Consider the following 18,243-nt stretch of genomic DNA (forward strand, 5'->3'; position numbering starts at 1 on the left):
GCTTTAATTGCTCCCTTTTTCAATCCCATGTGGGGAGCCACAGCTGCGCCGGACTTCAGCACTTCCCCCCAGGGCGACTTTTCTTCAGCTGGCACTGAACAAACCTGCCCGGCAACGAACCCAAAGTGCCACGCTGGGCAGGAGAGAGACACTCCCGAGCTGGGGGCCGCCAGGGCATCCCCCGCTGTGAAATATGGATTTGCGTTGAAATCACCGGCTAGGGAGGCAGGCAGGAGGGCGGGCAGGGGTGGGAGGGAGGTGGATGTCAGCACTCCGCGGGCAGGATTATGAAGAATCAAAGTATTTTTTTTTTAAATCTACGACCCCCAACAGCTCAGCTGATGGGAAAGCTCAGTTACACGGCACCAGGTGATAACAGACTGTAGTGGTGGGTTTTAAGGGCGCGCTAAATGCAAATCTGAACCCACCACGCAGCAAACCTTAAAACCTGGGGAACTTTGGCTTGTCCCAAGCAGAAGCCCCTGTACTCACCAGTCACTCGGTGGAGCAGAGGCACACAGATGAGCTCCCAGCGGCGATCGGAGTTTCCCTGCTTTGCCCCCTTCCAGACTGACAGCCTCAGGCTTGCAGCCTTCCCAGTCCAAGGAGGGCACCGCGCAGCTAACAATCAGGGAGGAGCAGCTCACACTCCTGTGCCAGCTGGAGAAATGAGCATCGACGCGGAGGGAGGGAGTTACGGGGATGCACCCGCTCTCTCTCTGGCTTCTTTGGAGATCCCACTAAAGCGCTGCAGTTAGTGCCCGGGCGAGTGAATTATACACCCTCCCCTTAACCCTTGAGACAGCGGCGAAGTCAGAGCACAGGCCGTACCCATACAGCATGTACCAAGAGGTGGCAGCAGCCAGCGGTCCGGGGCTTTCTTGTCGGCTCTGAACAGTTTCATTCAATCTGCCCTCTCCGCCCCACCCCCCGTATGTTATTAAATCCCAGAGGCGGGGCTGGTGCTGGAATGTTTGAATTCCTGTGCCTCTAGGTGACAATGGGAAACTACAGAAGGTAGAGATTAAATAGACCAGGAAAAGGTAAAGAGCTGGACCCGCAGGCAGCCTGGAGCATGAGTGCCACCCCGCGCCCCAAATGGATCTGACCCAGAGACCCTGCCTGAGCCGTCCAATTTTTGGCCCTCACACTCCAAATTCCATGGCATGAATAGAGAATAAGTTTAGCCATTCCTAACACACACACACACCCCTCTCTGCCTCTGATGTAGACAAACAAAAAAAAAAGACACCATAAAAACCTGGATCAATTTTTGGCCCCTTCCACAAACCAAAGTGTATGGTACATTATTAAAGAACACAAGTGCTGCTGCACCTTGCATTAGTGGGAAAATGTTGACCCTGGTGCATTTCCACCCAATAGCACTGGGAAAATATACCCGTTACTTGGATCCATCGCCTTTTTAATTTCAGTTCACTACATTCACAGTCTTTGTACAATCTGGAGGATACTGGCCAATTAAAACCACTAGTACATCTCCTGGATCCTACATGATCAGAAACTTCAACACATTCTGCTGCATGAGCAAAGCAAAACACAAATAACTGGCACCTAGATGTTACCAGATCCAGGGGCGGCTCTAGACCCCAGCGCACCAAGCAGGCGCTTGGGGCGGCCGTTTCCCGGGGGGGCGGCATTTGGCTCCGGTTGAGCTCCCGCCGTCATGCCTGCGGCATGACTGCGGCGGGTCCCGTCTTCCCACGGCTCCGGTTGAGCTCCCGCAGGCATGACTGCGGCAGGTCCGCTGGTCCCGGGCTCCGGTGGACCTGCCGCAGGCACGTCGGCAGGAGCTCAACCAGAGCCGCGGGAAGAGGGGATCCGCCGCGGGACCGGGGAAGGGCGGCGCAGCGCTCCGCGCTGCTTGGGGCAGCGTGATTTGTAGAGCCGCCCCTGACCAGATCCAGTCTTTTTTTTCCTTGGGCCACAAACCTGCACAGTCTACTACATGTACTATGAAAATCTAGCCTCTAGTACATCCTGATGCACAAGAACTTGAAAAGTCCAAATATGGACCCTCCTGCTTCCAGCAAAGTGTTAGGTTATTTTTTCACTTAAACTACAAATCTCCCCTCTCCCCCAGATAGGCAGCAATTGCAGCCATCCTTTAACATCAAATAAACCTATATCTAATTCTTCATGTTTCAGTGAAATCTTAATAATGGAGATCCTCACATCTTGATCTTTCTCCATACAACCAAATTTCATGCCAACAGAACTTGTCTAAGCAGATGTGGATGGCGTGAGAGTTTAGCTGATCAACTCTTGACTTAGATTTTCCAAACAGTCTAGGGGATTTAGACTCAACTTCCATTAATTTTAGACATATTAATGGAAGATGTGTATCAAAGTCCCCCTAGACATTTTTGAGAAACCCATTGTATTGGATACAGATTTTTCTGATGTATTCCTCTGTCTGTTTAGATCCAGGTACAGTAGGAGCAATTAACTTGTTCTCTATTCACGCCATGAATTTTGTAGGCACTGGTCCAGCAAGACTGATGTGCTTGATCTGCATTCTTGCAATGTTCACTCTCCAGAACATGTCAGTGTGTGTGTGTATTTTCTCTGTTTTGCTAAGGTTTGAGGCCAAAAACCAGCAGGATTCAACACTATTCAGAATGTACCTTTTACCCTTTTCTGAAGTGATCTGGTATTTTAAATACTAGGATGATCCTAGAATTCTTAACCTTATTGTACTAGGTACAACACTACATTTCCCTCCATAGAAGATTGGCAATGGCCCTGGAGGTTTTTCGCCTTCCTCCGAAGCATGGGGCAGGGGTCGCTTGCTAAGGAGTGGGTGGATCGGCTTATGTGGCCTGCATCTTGCAGGAGGTCAGACTAGATGATCATAATGGTCCCTTCTGATCTTGAATTCTATGATTCTATGATACCTAGCATAAATTATAACACCTTGTGTTGTGATCACATAAACTAAGCAAGGATAGGCTGGGCCAGTATTTAGGGTGTATCTTCACTGTAGAGTTAACTTGGGCACTTAACTCCTGTTACCTCAACCTGCTTTCCTCTCCTTCCCCAACACACACACACACCTCACTCGCCCACTTTTAATAACACTTTCAACCTGGGCTAGCTGTCTTATTTCAGGCTGTAGGTGAAAACCTGAGTGCAGCTTTCATTTGGGGTGGTAGTCCACCCATTTAGCATGGAGGACACGGGCTAAATCATTCCAGTGCTGATAGTCCTCCAGTGATATTCCACAATTCCCCTTTGTGCCCAGAAGGACAAATTCTCCCACAATTCACTGGGGGGAAATGATTGACCAACTCATCTTACTGCAGCACAAAAAACCTTGGGATATGCCCTCAGAAGTCCTAGTGACACACATGGGAGAGTACAGCATCAGGGAAGATACAGTAACTCAAATATGGCTTTGCAGCATGGTTTTTTACACCCAGTCCAGGCTAACCTGGGGCTTGGACCAGTTTGCTGATCAGCTCCAAGAAAGGAGCACTTATTACCCTGTCTGCAGCACCTAATGGTGAATCAGCTGGTGGCACTCTCCCATCTGATACAGACTTTGTATTTTCTCAGATTCATAGATTTTTAAGGTCAAAATGGCCCATTAGATCACTTAATCTAATCTCCTGTGTTTCACAGGCTGTTACATTTCACCCAGTTACCCTGTATTGAGCCCAATAACTTGTATGACTAAACATATCTAGAAGCCCAAATGCAACTGATTTTCACTGAGACTTAGGCTCCTGAGTGCCTATGTCATGTTTGAAAATATAATTTAACCATCTAAATCACTTTGCAATTTTGAGTGCATCACTGCCTACCCACCTTTAAAAATCTGGACCCAAGTGCATAAATCACTTCTAAAAATGGGCCATGCACTCACTTGGTAACATTTTCAAAAGCACCTATCTTCAATCCTGTTATTTGTAAAGAAATCTCTGTATGATCATATATTGATTGGCTTGGAGTTATTTTATTCCTCTTACATATTAAAATACATGTGTTTTGCTTAGAAGTCATGTTTCTGTTCTCAACAAAACCTTTTCTCTTCTGGAGGTGACCTATTATATCAATTAGTTTTATTGATTCTTCCCTTTATCTTTTGATTTTATAATTTGGGCTTGCCTTTTGGTTCCTTAGAAAGCCTTGTGTGACTGACTGCATTGTGCTGGTTTTCTTTACTTATGCAGACTGACAGGTTTCCCACATATACACACCTGGGGTGCCACCCGATGTATTGGGGTACCATTGAGCCCACCTGTTCCACCAGCCTGGGCTCCCTTACTGTCCTTCTGAGCCAGGCCCTCAAACCTCCTCCAGCACACACAGGTAGGGACATGCCCAGCTGCAGAAAGACACAGACACTGAAATCAGCTCTGCATGGGAGGACTCAGGGAATTGCCCAGCACTCAAGTGCACACACCCTCTGGAGTGTAAGCCCCAAATTGCATTGTCTTGCATTGCACAGAGAACTGTACAGCGTAAGCTCATGAAATTCGCTCCCTCCCTCAATGTGGAAGAAGACGTACACAGCTTTTTGTCCCCCAGTTATGAATTCCACAAACTGGTTTCAGAGAAAACAAAAAACAAGTTTATTAACAACAAAAGATAGATTTTAAGTGATTATAAGGGTTAGCAAACAGATCAAAGCACATTGTTTTATTTGCTAAGTAAACACACAAGCTATGCTTAATACACTGAAGAAACTAGTTACAAGTAGTAATTTCTTACCTTAAATGTTGTTTTAGACAATTTGCAGAGGTTTTTGAAGGCAGGCTGCTCTTGCCTGCAGCTTAAAACTCCAGGTATTTCTTTCACAGGCCAGACACCTTCCCAGCCTAGGCTCAGTCCTTCTCTCCTGCCACTATCCTTTGTCTTTGTTTCTTAGATGTTTCCAGCAGTCATCCTTGGTGGGGATTCAGTGGAGAATGAACACTGATTAAGTCACTCCTTGGCCTTAAATAGGTTTTACATATGGTGGGAACTGTTTGTTTTCCAGTGTGGTTCCACCCCACAGTGGAAAAACACTGATATTTTATCATGGAGTCCAGTACCAGGTGACATGATCATATGACCCTGCAGTGTCAAAGCAGCCATGAGTCAAAGGTTGTTTGTAGCATCCCAGGAAACTTCTCAGGAAGATGGGAGATTAACATCTTTAAAGACCTATTGTTCTCCCCAATGGCCCATCCAGACTGATTGCATTCTGTCCAGCGGGCATTCCCCAGGTGTAAACCCACTTGTAATTGATACATAGTCAATATTCCTAACTTCAGATACAGAAATGATACAGGCATACAAATAGGATAATCATATTAAGTGTGAGAATTATATGGGAAATTTATTCAGATAAGTTAAAAAATACCTGTAATTGTTCTTCCATGAAAATAATATTCAGATAGAAATTTATACTCACCCACTCACTTTCCTCATCCAGGAGCTAGAGATTAGTGAGATTTAAGTGTGACAGGTTACATTGTATCTAAATCTTATGGGGGCACATGAGAAATGGTAAAGTGAGGACAGGAAGCCTAGAGCCTCCCTGAGTGTTGGACTACTGGGCCAATGACAGTTCCACTGTGGATACATTCTTAAATACTCATTGGGCCAGAGATAGAGACACAGATAGAGAATGAATGATTCTGTAATCCAGTGGTTAGCACACCCACTGGGAAGGTTGGAGACCCCAGTCCAGTCTCCCTGCTCCAACCACTCTTTCATTATTTATCCACAGTGAAACAGCTTCAACAGGAGGGATGGAGGGACCCCTACATCAGAATATCCCGTAGCTCAATGGTGTGAGCACCCTTGTGAGAGACCCCTGTTCAAATCCTCTTCCCCTCATCTGGTAGAGAGGGTGGCATTGAACCTGGGTCTCCCACATCCCAGATGAGTGCTCTAACCACTGGGCTAAAAGTTATAAGGTGGGTATAACAGCAGCACTTCCTAATTTTGAATGGGACCTGGTCCGGTAGGCATGCTCAAAGGGCCCCTATCAAATCAGACCCTGCATACAAGTTAGGTGGCTGAATGCCTGTCTTCCCCTGGTTTGTGGATCACTCCGGGGCTTAGGAGGGAGATAGAGAGGGCCAACAGTGAACATGCTCAGATGTAGAAACACAGACATCTTGGGAACTTTTACCCTGAAAACTTACATGCTGAGTGACATTAGGAGCCTACAGGGTCTGGTGGAAGGTTTATGGATTTCAAAGGAGCCAAAACAGAGAGATAGGCATCTAAGTACTTTCAGGGATCCCACCCAACTGTCCATTTTGTTTCAATAGCGCTATGAAAGACTGTAAATTACAGTTGGTAGAGTGAGAAGATCTTCTAATAGTGTGTGGCTGTTCCTACCGCTGAACTGAGGGAAATGATTATGGTTTTCCTTCAAGGAGCAAGTCAGTCACACTTGAGCTCCACTGTAGCATAGCGCTATTGAAACAAAATGGACAAGATGTGTTTTCTGCCACAAGCAAGCCTTGAGAGAAGCATGGAGCATTACATTTTAGAACCACAAACATGTTTCTTTATTACAAACTGTTATTCCTTTGATTTATTTTCAATAAATTTCTCTCTGTAGTAGAATGAATGTCACTTCACAAACAGGTTTTAGATCTCAAAAGGCTTGCCTGGAAACTTTTGATGTGTTGATTTTGTAATGTTTGTATATTTTTAGACACCTAGAGGATTAGGAAAAAATCCTAAGGTATTTGAGCAATACTAGTACCAAATATGTCTTTACTTATATTACACTCTACATATTGTCCGACATTTTATATGGAAAAAAAACACAGGTTTAAATAAAGAATGCTCAATATTTCAGCAAGTGATATCATGAAAAACCACACCCAATCCACCAAAGAAAATACTGTAAATAATAAGTGTTGTTGGGATTTTCTGACTCCCAGGGAACTTCTCATCCGATACAAACTGTAAATTATTGTTCAAGGGTCCATGATCCTCCTACCCCGGTCTGTATATACCTGTGACAATGTGATTCAGTGTGAGATGGCTAAGATTCCTCTGTTGAAGGGGGGTTAACACACAATGAAACACAAACAGTGTGATCTGTCTCACTGAAGTATCCCACTTTTGCCACTTTCAGTTTAGTAACAATGAATTACAACAAAGCCCTTTATCTTTTGGCTGAATTGGGAAACAAACAATTGTGGAATTCAATACACTCTGCATCTATTTACACTGGGCTTGATTGTCAGAGAGGCTGAACAGCCAGAGTTCCCATTGATGTGCATGCATAGCTCCAGCTGACCTTTAAAAATCAGGCTCATCTTTCAAACTGAGGGCAAAGGCTTGGTGGCCCAGTAAGGGTTAGTCAACTCTCTCTACAGATCTGTGTTCACAGAGAAGCTGGAATTTTGCCCTACTACAGCCATATGTTAACAGCTCTTATGGGGGCACCAGCAGTTAAACTGGCCTTCATTAGCAAAAAGGTTCATGGACCTAACTCACATGTCCCAGAACTTCAGTGAGAAACACCAACTGACATTCTGATTCTGCATTTTCTGTTCCCCACACACTGTACTACCAAGGCGACAGACGGTTTGGTCTGAAGCTGAGCAATCTTATTTGCAAAATAAGTTGCCAATTCCCCATTGAGAAATACTCTACACTGTCCCAGATGAAAACAACCTGCATTAACCAGATCTGGATGCTGGTGTGCGGAAGATATCTTTCTTTGCCTGCAGCACAGCCATGATAGAAGAATTTTTAAAAAACTCTGTCCCAATTCATTAGCCTCAGAACAGGACTTCTGCAACCAATGTTCTAGCAGTCTGCTCTCCTGTTTGATCAGTGGCAGATCATCTGAAAACCATGGTGACTTGTGAGAATAAAGTCAGGGTAACGGCATTTAGGAGCATAGCTGAGTTCTAGAAAATGTACAATAGGAAGCAACTTTGCATAGAATGGAGATGGGCAGGAATATGGAATAGGTCTGTTCCATTTCTAATTTCTATGATTTAACAACTCTGCATTATAGACCTATTTTCAAAATCCTGGGCATCATATACAGATCATGGCTACACTTAGACTGTGGAACAGCAACATATATTTATTTCAATATGCACTGAAGTTACCTGAAAAAACAAACAAACAATCTATTGATTCTCCTAGTTCAATTAAAACATGGGCAACCTTCCTGGGAATTCCATGAGACTTTTTATGGTTTTTACACTAATCTTTTTAAATGCTAATTTAGAGGATCTTAAGAAAAGTGATACTGCAGGGTTTGAAAAGCTACAAAACTGAGTGCTAAGCCTGCTATTTATGGTGAACAAGAACTGTATGGTTGAGTCCCCTCCAATTTAAAGGAATAAACAGCTATATGCTGCTTAGTATGTACCATACTTAACTATAACATGTTTTCAGTCCATCTTCTATTGTGTATATTTTTAAATGCAACTTACTACATATCTCTTGCCTTCTTGTACTTTCTTTCCTTTCCTGGCTTCTTGCCAAATTTTCTTTCCTGGAATAACTCTAAGGCCTGATTTCCACAGTTGCTGAGCACCTATCACTCACATTGACTTCATTTGGAGAGTGGATACTCAGCATTTGTGAACATCAGGCTCATAGCATTTCATTTCCTGTGCTGCCTTTAACATCTGTCTCCTCTTTTCCTCCCTCCCACCCCACTTAACTCTCTTTTTTTCCCTACATTGTGTTCTCTATCTCCTCCTTTATATATTCTCCTTCCTTCTGCCCATAAAATCTTTCTTTAAATACCATATTTCTCCTATCAAAGGGGCAGGAGTGTTAGTCTGGATCTGTAAAAAGCGACAAAGAGTCCTGTGGCACCTTATAAACTAACAGAAGTATTGGAACATAAGCTTTCGTGGCTGATGAAGTGGGTATTCACCCACGAAAGCTTATGCTCCAATACTTCTGTTAGTCCAGTGGTCCCCAACCTTTTTGTGGCCAGTAGCACATTCATGTTTTCAGAAGCGTGTGGCGGGCGCCAACATTTTTTCAAGGCTTATTTTGTATTTGTACATTAAATATGAAAAACATATTTAATATTACACAATATATGAATCCATAAGATAAAAATGGTAATTTTACATGTAAAAAGGTATTAATTTAATTATTCGGCAATTACTCTTTCACCTTACCATTTGAATTTGCTCTTTTTATCTACCTGTAAGAAAAATTAAGGAGTTTTTACAAAATAAATATCCAACAGTTTTCATCTTATTTATTTTAAAAAAGTAAAACATTGTTGAACTGCTGGTCCAAATATATGTATTATTCTTACTTTAACATAGATAACCAGTTATGGTTAATTAAAAATATTCTTTGTATTATTACTTGTATCTGGATTTCAATAAACATACAAACAAACATGAAAAAAAAGTTAAACACAAGTTAATCATACACGCTCATCAGCACTTACTGGAAAATAGGTACCATTAATTCACATGTTTTTTCTAATAAAGTCAGTGTGATTTTTGGCACTGCATTTCTTCAGCCAATTTTTCATAGTTGGGAGAGTAGGATGATATTCCCATTCATAAGCAATTGTCAAGATGGGCATCTGTAAGCCGAGAACTGCATTTTGATTTTATGATGTTCATTGCTGAAAACAGAACTTTGCATAGATAACTGAAACTGAAATAAGATTTTATTTTGTATTCTACATTAAGGCAGGAAACTTTTTTCGGTCAACCAGATTCCAAAAGTTTTCATCTGTTGCACAGGATTTTAGAACAATATCATTTTGAAGGTCCAAAATCTCCAGTTCCATGTCTTCTGTTCTTACTTGAATGAGACTCGCAATTGATGTAGCCATTTCTGTTACCTCTATTTGGCAAGTAAAAGGATTCACAAGAAAGGCAACAACAGGCTCAATGATGATCAACTGTTGTGTCATAAACAGATAGTTAAGGGTTAACACCTCTTTTACCTGTAAAGGGTTAAGAAGTTCACCTTGCCTAGCTGACACCTGACCAGAGGAACCAATGGGGGAACAAGATGTTTCAAAAGGAAGGAGGGAAGTTTTCCTTTGTTTAGAGTTTTCAGTTTCAGCTGTAGTGAAAAAGATCAAGGAACTAGCCTCTTATCAGAGTAGTAAGTTTTAGAAAGGGATAAATAGGTTTATGTTTTTCTTTGTAACTTGTCTTGGTACCATTAAGGGAATTATCAAATTTGGGTATTCTTGTGTGTATTAAGATTTTTGCCCAGGGGAACAGCCTCTGTGTTTTGAATCTGTTGTCTGTGACAGTAGCTGGTATGCTAATCTCAGGGCCACCCAGAGGATTCCGGGGGCCAGGGGTCTTCGGCAGCGGGGGGCCCCCGCTTCGGCGGTAAGTCGGCGGCGGAGGGTCCTTCCTTTCCGGGATCCACCACCAAAGTGCCCCAAAGACCCACGGCGGGGACCCCCCTCTGCTGAATTACCACCAAAGTGGGACCCGCCACCGAAGTGCAGCCCCCACCACGGGTCTTCGGGGCACTTCGGCAGCGGGTCCCGGAACGGAAGGACACCCCCCGCTGCCGAATTACCGCCGAAGACCCGGCTGCACTCCGGCAGCGGGTCCCGCTTTGGCGGTAATTCAGCGGCGGGGGGTCCTTCTATCCCGGAGAGGAAGGACCCCCCACCAGCAAAGACCGGGAGCGAAGAAGCACCGGGGGCCCAGGCCCCGCGAGAGTTTTCTGGGGCCCCCGGAGTGAGTGAAGGACCCCGCTCCCAGGGCCCCAAAAAACTCTCGTGGGGGTCCCTGCTGGGCCCGGGGCCTGGGGTAAATTGCCCCACTTGCCCCCCCCCCCCGGGCGGCCCTGGCTAATCTCTCCCAGAGGGTTTTCTTTTACCTCTATTTTCTTTAATTAAAAGCCTTTTTCTTAATACCTGATTGATTTTTTCCTTGTTTTTAGATCCAAGGGGTTTGGATCTGTGTTCACCAGGAAATTGGTGAAGTCTCTCAAGACTACCCAGGGAAGAAAAGTAGTGCTTGTGAGTGGTGGCAGCGATACCAGATCTAAGCTGGTAATTAAGCTTAGAAGTGTCCATGCAGGTCCCCACATCTGTACCCTAAAGTTCAGAGTGGGGAAGGAACCTTGGCAGGTTGAAATCTCTTTTCAAATTGTTCCAGAAGTGTTTGAATGTGGATACCAAATGGTGATGGGTTAAAATCACTGTCACATACCATTTTCTTCATACTTGGGAAATGTACAAGAGACTTTGTCGTCATATGTGACATCCACAGGATCAGTTTTGCTTTGAATGATTTTACAGAAGTTCAAGTATCAGAGGGGTAGCCGTGTTAGTCTGGATCTGTAAAAGCAGCAAAGAATCCTGTGGCACCTTATAGACTAACAGATGTTTTGCAGCATGAGCTTTCGTGGGTGAATACCCACTTCGTCGGATGCAAGAGTGGAAATTTCCAGGGGCAGGTATATATAGGCAAGCAAGAAGCAAGCTAGAGATAATGAGGTTAGTTCAATCAGGGAGGATGAGGCCGTGTTCTAGCAGTTGAGGAGTCCATTTGGTATGATGTCCATCCATTTGCATAAAGTGCCACAGGATTCTTTGCTGCTTTTACAGAACTTATCATTTGAGCCACATGTTTGTCTTTTCCCTGGAGCTCAAGCTTTAAAATGTTCAATTTGTCAGTGATGTCGGCAAGAAAAGCCAAGTCCATTAACCAGCTGGAGTCTTCTAGCTGCTCGAAGTTCTGATTTGTGGATTTCAGAAATTCTTTGATCTCTTCAATTAGGCTTAAATAACATGCAAGAACTTTACCTTTGCTCAGCCATCGTACTTCTGTGTGCAAGATAAGATCAGATTGTTTATCATCAACATCTTCCAACAGGGCCTTAAAAAGTCGGTGTTGCAAAGGTTTCACCCCAATAGAGTTAATTATTTTAATAATGACATTCATGACGTGTTGAAAAGAAAGAACTTTGATGCACAAAGCTTATTGGTGAATAATGCAATGATAAGACAAAGTTCGGAAAGGATTCTTTCTTCTTACAGAGTGCAATGAATCCATGGGCGCTGCCCATCATTGCTGGTGCCCCATCAGAGGTGATCGCAGATAGCTTGTGTAGCGGCACACTAATTGATGTTGCATATGATTTGAATAAATTATAGATGTCCTCACCCTTTGTTCGCCCTTTCATAGGCAATACTTTTAGTAACTCTTCTTTTACGGTGAAGTCACTAAATACCATCCTCACCATAACTGCCAACTGCGCTGTATCCGATAGATCTGTCGACTCATCGAATTGCAGTGAAAACCAGTCACATATTTCCAAGTCATCCTTTAGCTGAATTTGCATGTCACTTGAAATTGCATGTATCCTCCTCGTAACTGTGTTGTCTGATAACTGCAAGTCTTGTATTGCTGACAAAATCTCACCCTTGTTAGGAAATCCTTGAAACAGGCAATCAGCACCAGTCAAAAATGCTTCCTTCAACAATTCACCATCTTGAAAGGGTTTTTTCTTCTTTGCAAGCAGATGAGCAATTTTAAAGGAAGCAATAGTAGCACCTTTAGACTTTACCACTTGTCTAGTGAAAACAGATTGCTGGGCAGATAGAAGAAAATTAATCAACTCAAATCAAACCTTTCTCAACTCAGATTTAAGTGGATGGCTAATGTCAAAAGAGCCGTGATTAGTTTGTAAATGGCATTCGGCATTATGTTTTTTCGGCACTGCAACAGCACCCCTGCACAATAAGCAAACACATTTCCCTTTATTTTCAATAAACAATAGGATTCTTCCCACTGTGCGTTGAAATAATACGTACGTTGTCTTTTATTTGAATCACTCATTTTGGGGCAAAATGTTAAAAAAAAAAAATAAAATCGCAAGGCACAAGAAAACAGCAGTATCAGTGCAGCAGAAGAATACTCACATACAGGGCCGGCTCCAGGTACCAGTGGAGCAAGCACGTGCCTGGGGCAGCACATGCTACAGGGCGGCATGCCATCCATTCTTGGGACGGCAGAGTCAGAGCTGGTTTTTTTTTTTTTTTTTTTTTTGGTGGCAGTTCTGGACAGCACAGAGAGAAGCCAGAGAGGACAGAGAACACCAGCGCCTGCAGCCTGCAATCCCGGAGAGAAGCCGTGGCCCCGTGCCTGCTGGGTACAGAGAACTCTGGGGCTGCAGGCGCCTGTGTTCTCTGTCCCCAGCAGGCGCGGGGCCCCGGCTTCTCTCTCCTGCTGGGCACTAGGTGGGCCCCGCGCCTGCCAGGGACCGAGAACACCGGCACCCGCAGCCTGCAGCCCTGGAGTTCTCTGTCCCTGGCAGGCGCGGAGCCGCAGTTGCTCTCCCCTGCTGGGCACTAGGCAGGCCCTGCGCCTGCTGGGAACAGAGAACACTGTGCCCGCAGCCTGACTTCTCTGTCCCCATCAGGCGCAGGGCCGTGGCTTCTCTCCCCTGCTGGGCACTAGGCAGGCGCACATAAATGCCCCGGCGGGCGCCATGGTGCCCGCAGGGACCACTGTGTTAGTCTGTAAGGTGCCACAGGACTCTGTCGCTTTTTACATATATTTCTCTTGTGTAACAATATATCACTCATATCCTTTCATACATAGGGATTAGAATTTAACCAGCCAGCTCCTAGGCAGAAGAATACACCTACTAGCCAGACATCAGTGTAGAGGACTCATGATCTGTGTGAGAAGTCAAAACATCCTACCCCAGGGCCAATTTTTTGGAAAGAAGAGGATGCTACTAGTGGTTCCCCTCAACTCTGCTCCGGGCTTAGTCTGTCTTCCAGATCATCCCCCATGTAGTAAGTTTCTGATACATTTGAAGCTCCACCCCCTCCAACTATCCCCAATCCCCCTGGTTGCCAAAAGGGAAAAGGAAAATTCTCTTTCTTTCCATTCACCCCAGACACTTCTAGCAGCTGAGATGAGTGGGTGATACTTCTATTTCTCTACTGTTCACAACCTCCATTTCAGAGTCTTCTTTCCCAGTAAGCTGGTCCAGGATCTGACTCGGTTGCTACTCATAGCTTTTCCAAGGAGCAGCAAAGTGTCTTATGCATGACAATATCACTGTTGGTATTCAGAACCCTGTAAGCAGCTGTGACAAATAAAGTTTTGGGTGGTTTTCACTGCTACAGCTTGACAAAGCTATGAGCAACAACAGAGGAGCTGGAGCTATCTGTCTGGAGGTCCTGGAAAATAGTACTGCCTCAGTTAAATCTGGTTCATATTTAAATGACCTGTACAATCATAAGGCTTGTAATCTGTATCTTGATGATAGTTTAGACGGCTTAGATCTCAGAAGTTTGTGGCACTTGTCTATGGAGAACAGGAAGCCCTCCCAGGCAAGCAGATTCTTCAAGCTCTCCAATACTGGAATTTTTTTTTTTTTTTTTTTTTTTTTTACAGACACTCGACTTTTTCATAAAATACTGATATCATCATCACAGCACTGTGGCTTTGAAGTTTCCATAGTTTAATTATGCTGAACAGTAAAATCTAGGAACAGAAATTAAAAAAATATCTCTCTACCAATTAATCAGAAACATCAGAGTGGCTAGATTCTTATACCATAACAGCCCTCCCAGAAACACACAGAGCCTCATTCTGATCTCACCTGGGTGTAAATCAAGAGTAACTCCATTAAAGATCAACACTGGTGAGAGACAAAAGTCAGGCCTACATTGCATGAGGTACACCCACACATATGCACATCTTGAGGACCAAGGATTCTGTCTTGTATGATTTAGAATCAGACATCACAACTTGCTGTGACCCAAAGCAGAACTGCCTACTATATGTATAAAATATCCCCAAAGATATAGGAAGGGATTACATTGCCCTGATTCAAAAGTGTCTACCTGGAGTATCTGTAGATGAAATTCACATTTATATCAGAATAACAGAGCTGGAGACTGGACTGCAGTGTTGCTTTTTTAGTCAGGAACTGGCACTGACAGGTGGCATGTGAGAGGTGCCCTGCAGCCATTTTCCTCTCGTTTCCCCTCCCATCCTCGTCTTCACACTCCCACACATGTTCATGAAAGCATCAAAATACTGAAATAGCCTGGATGTAAAGCTACAGAGAAACACTGATACAATGTAAATTACACAACCTTTTGGCACTATTTGAATCACGCCAGCCCTAGCCTGGTCTATATCTATTCTAAGCATGCCTCATTATCATTTCCAAACCAGCTCTCTTTTGATGTTTATATTGCAAGTTGCATGGCTTTAGTTTTTATTACTTGATGTTTTCCTTTCTCAATTCTATGAACATTCTTACCAAGTCTCCTTAAGTAGCTAATTTCCATAATTTCTCTCATCTTGTTCTGTGTTTGATCTTCAACTCTTCCAAGAAATGTAAATAACTGTAATAAAAAAAATCAAGATAAAAAAAAAAAGAGTCTATCAAGTGAGCAGCCTCATAACAAATGCTTACAGGTGTGTCGCATCTTACGCGCATTTAACATGCGCAATTTCAGCTTTACGTGGTCGGCAAAAACAAAAACAAAAAAGAAAAAAAGAGAAAAACAACAATTTTAATACTGTACTTGTAGTGCGGGCGATTTCGCCCGCCATTCAACTCAATGTAATTTTGACTATATGCGGTTTTTTTACGCGCTGTCACGGACTCACAGATCGTGCCCACTCTTGGCCCTGTGCGGTCCATGGGGGGTGCCCCTTTCAGTGAGACAGCCCTTCTCGGGGGTCCACTCTCTCTCGGGGTCAGGCCCCTCCACCTCCTGGAGCCTTAGCACGTCTGCCTCTGCCGTGGGCCCCCTCAGGGAGTCCACGCGCTCTGGACCCCCTGGGCCTCTTCACCCCCAAAGGGGTTGATGCAACCCTGTTCTCTAGACCAGAGTGACTCTCAGCCAGCCTGAAACAGGAGGGTTTATTGAGAGTTGAACACAGCACAGGATACTCTCAGGGCCTCAGGCCTGGCCTCTCACAATAACAGCACATCCCAGTCTCCCTGCATCCAGGTGGGCTCTGCCTGCTTCCCCTTGCCAGCCCCAAGCCCCCCTGCTTCCCAGCTGGGCCTCTGATATCCCCAGCCTCAAGCCCCGCCTCTGTCCATTGTCTTCTCTCCAGGTAAACAGGGTCGTAAACAGGAAGGCCTGGGTCTCCTCTCCTCCCAGCTCTCCTCTGGCTGGAACCGGCTGGTCAGGTCACCGGGGTCCTCTCTCTGCAGCCTTTGTCCTCCCACTGGCCAGAACTGGTTGTGTCTCCTGAGCTGGGTCTCCGGGTCACCAAGTCACCAGTCACCGGGGTCTCCATCCTCCAGGCCATCGGCCGGGGTCCTGAGTCCGTCTCTGGTCCTCTGTAACAACAAACTCCCTCTCCTCGTTAAACCAGTAACACCCATGGACATTGAGTCCCATCCCCTGTGCATGCAAACCACTGGAAAACACAGAAAACCCCAAGAAACCCCCCCACTTCGTTACACGCGCTAACCGTGGAATGGAACCCCCGCGTAAGATGAGACTCGCCTGTATTAGAAACAAAAATAAAACGTCAAGAAAGGGTGAGCAGACGTTCCAATCCAGACTATTAAACAGGCAGCACGTGGAAAATGCAATGTTGCCAGTCCCATCAGATGGAGAGGTGATAGGAAGGAGGACTGGTCAACATGGTTATAGGCACATGCTTAGGGAGTCTGTCCCTATTGAAGAAAAAATGTCCTGATGTAACCCACTGTTTGTTGTGTGAATTACAGGTCTTCCTCTATGCCCAATTTGTTAGGAGAGAATTGGACTTACTACTCAGCCACCATCAGATGGAAACAAGAAAACCAGAGTCAGGAAAAATCTGGCCTTGGCTTAGGCAGACATAACAAAAACATCTGCACAACTGCAATGTTACTAACAAGGACGGATTCATGAGAAAGGGGAGGAAGTCTGAATAACTGACCTTGGTCTGTGTTTGTAATTATAAGTTTCTTGCTGAAGTTGCTTTGCTGATAAGTAGAATAATGAATTATTATTTGCTGTTGCTGGGGAGATTTTTAGCCTATTAGAGTTCATTATGAGTTATGTGCTTGATCCAGAGAAAACCTATAAAGAGTTTAGTTAGAGAGTATACTTTGGAGAAGTTTAGATTTTCTATGAGCAAGGAGTCTCTGGCATAAAACTCCCCAGCAGCTAGGAGAAATGTTGGCAACTGGAAATCCGTTGCTGACACTCAACGCCACCTCAGACTTTGAGTAACTATATTCTGGGGTGTTCTAGACTACTGCATTTTGAGGTGTGCTTTGTACTTAAGAAAAACAAAGATTTTGGGGCAGAATCGCTCATGTGTACCAATCATTCATCAGACGGTGGTGCTCTGTCTCCCACCGATTTATTTCTGGATGCTGCCTGGAAAACAGAATAATTACCATAGCTTTGGGTTCAGATAACTCCGGGTAACAAATCCACAGAGGATGTGAGTCTGTTACAGTTCTTAGCTTGAGAACCTGGCTCTTTAGCTTATGCGACAGCCACTCATGCTTTTAGCTCTAGAATTCCGCAGTTCAGTCATTGGGATCAGTCAAGATAGTGGCCATCACACAGAACCAGTTACAGGAAAAACTGCCATATATGAGACTAGGAAAGAACAAAACACTGTTGGTTGTCACCCTTACCAACCAAGGTTTAATAGTGTGGTGTGTGGACATAAATGATACTTATAACCAACCACATCACTAACTGGTTACAAATTCGATTAAAAGTTGTAGGCCTTGTCTATAGGAGAGAAGTTTGCGGTTCTACCCATTGTTTGGTCCACCTGTTATGCCTATAACACGTCCATCCATAGACAAAATGGTCCCAGTGATGCGTAGGAAATCAGACCATGAGTTGGTGATAGAAATATAGTTAGTGATAAAGATATGCTTTTAGAATGGTTAGTATGGTGAATAGCAATATTCAGAACATATATTTAAGAATTATTATCGCCACCTTAGCTCAGTCTTACAGTAAAACAAGGTTTCTAATTGGTGATAACATAAGTATACTGGTCCAGATCCTCAAAGGTACCCATGCATCTAACTCACTTTGAATTCAATGGGAACTAGGTGCCTAAATACCTTTGAGGATCTGGGCCTTTGCACTTATTTCCTACTGAACTCTGGTAAATATAAAACCAACTGGGGTTAACTGGCAACAAGCACAGCTCTGCAAGAACACATTAGAATGATAAAAACACCTCATTTTTGCAACCAAAATTTGTTTATGGAAGCATTTGTAACAAATGTATCTAAATGTATTCACAAATTCCTTGTCTGGCCTTCTTGATGAAAGTT

The 18,243-nt window shown here is 44.2% G+C and overlaps 1 protein-coding gene across 2 annotated transcripts in view; it reads right to left on the minus strand.

The window, feature by feature from the left end:
• PKIB (cAMP-dependent protein kinase inhibitor beta) overlaps positions 1-4,845 on the minus strand; it is a 91,534-nt gene extending 86,689 nt beyond the window's left edge. The window contains exon 1 of one of the 2 annotated variants that reach the window (XM_039531555.1): positions 4,735-4,845. The gene's annotated coding sequence lies outside the window, so the exon portion shown is untranslated. Of the gene's footprint in view, positions 1-492; positions 703-4,734 lie in introns of those variants that run through there. The other variant, XM_039531552.1, reaches the window with a different exon arrangement.
• Between the last annotated feature and the right edge of the window lie 13,398 nt (positions 4,846-18,243).

This window comes from Mauremys reevesii, linkage group 3, assembly GCF_016161935.1.
Source record: "Mauremys reevesii isolate NIE-2019 linkage group 3, ASM1616193v1, whole genome shotgun sequence".
NCBI classification, from domain to species: domain Eukaryota; kingdom Metazoa; phylum Chordata; order Testudines; family Geoemydidae; genus Mauremys; species Mauremys reevesii.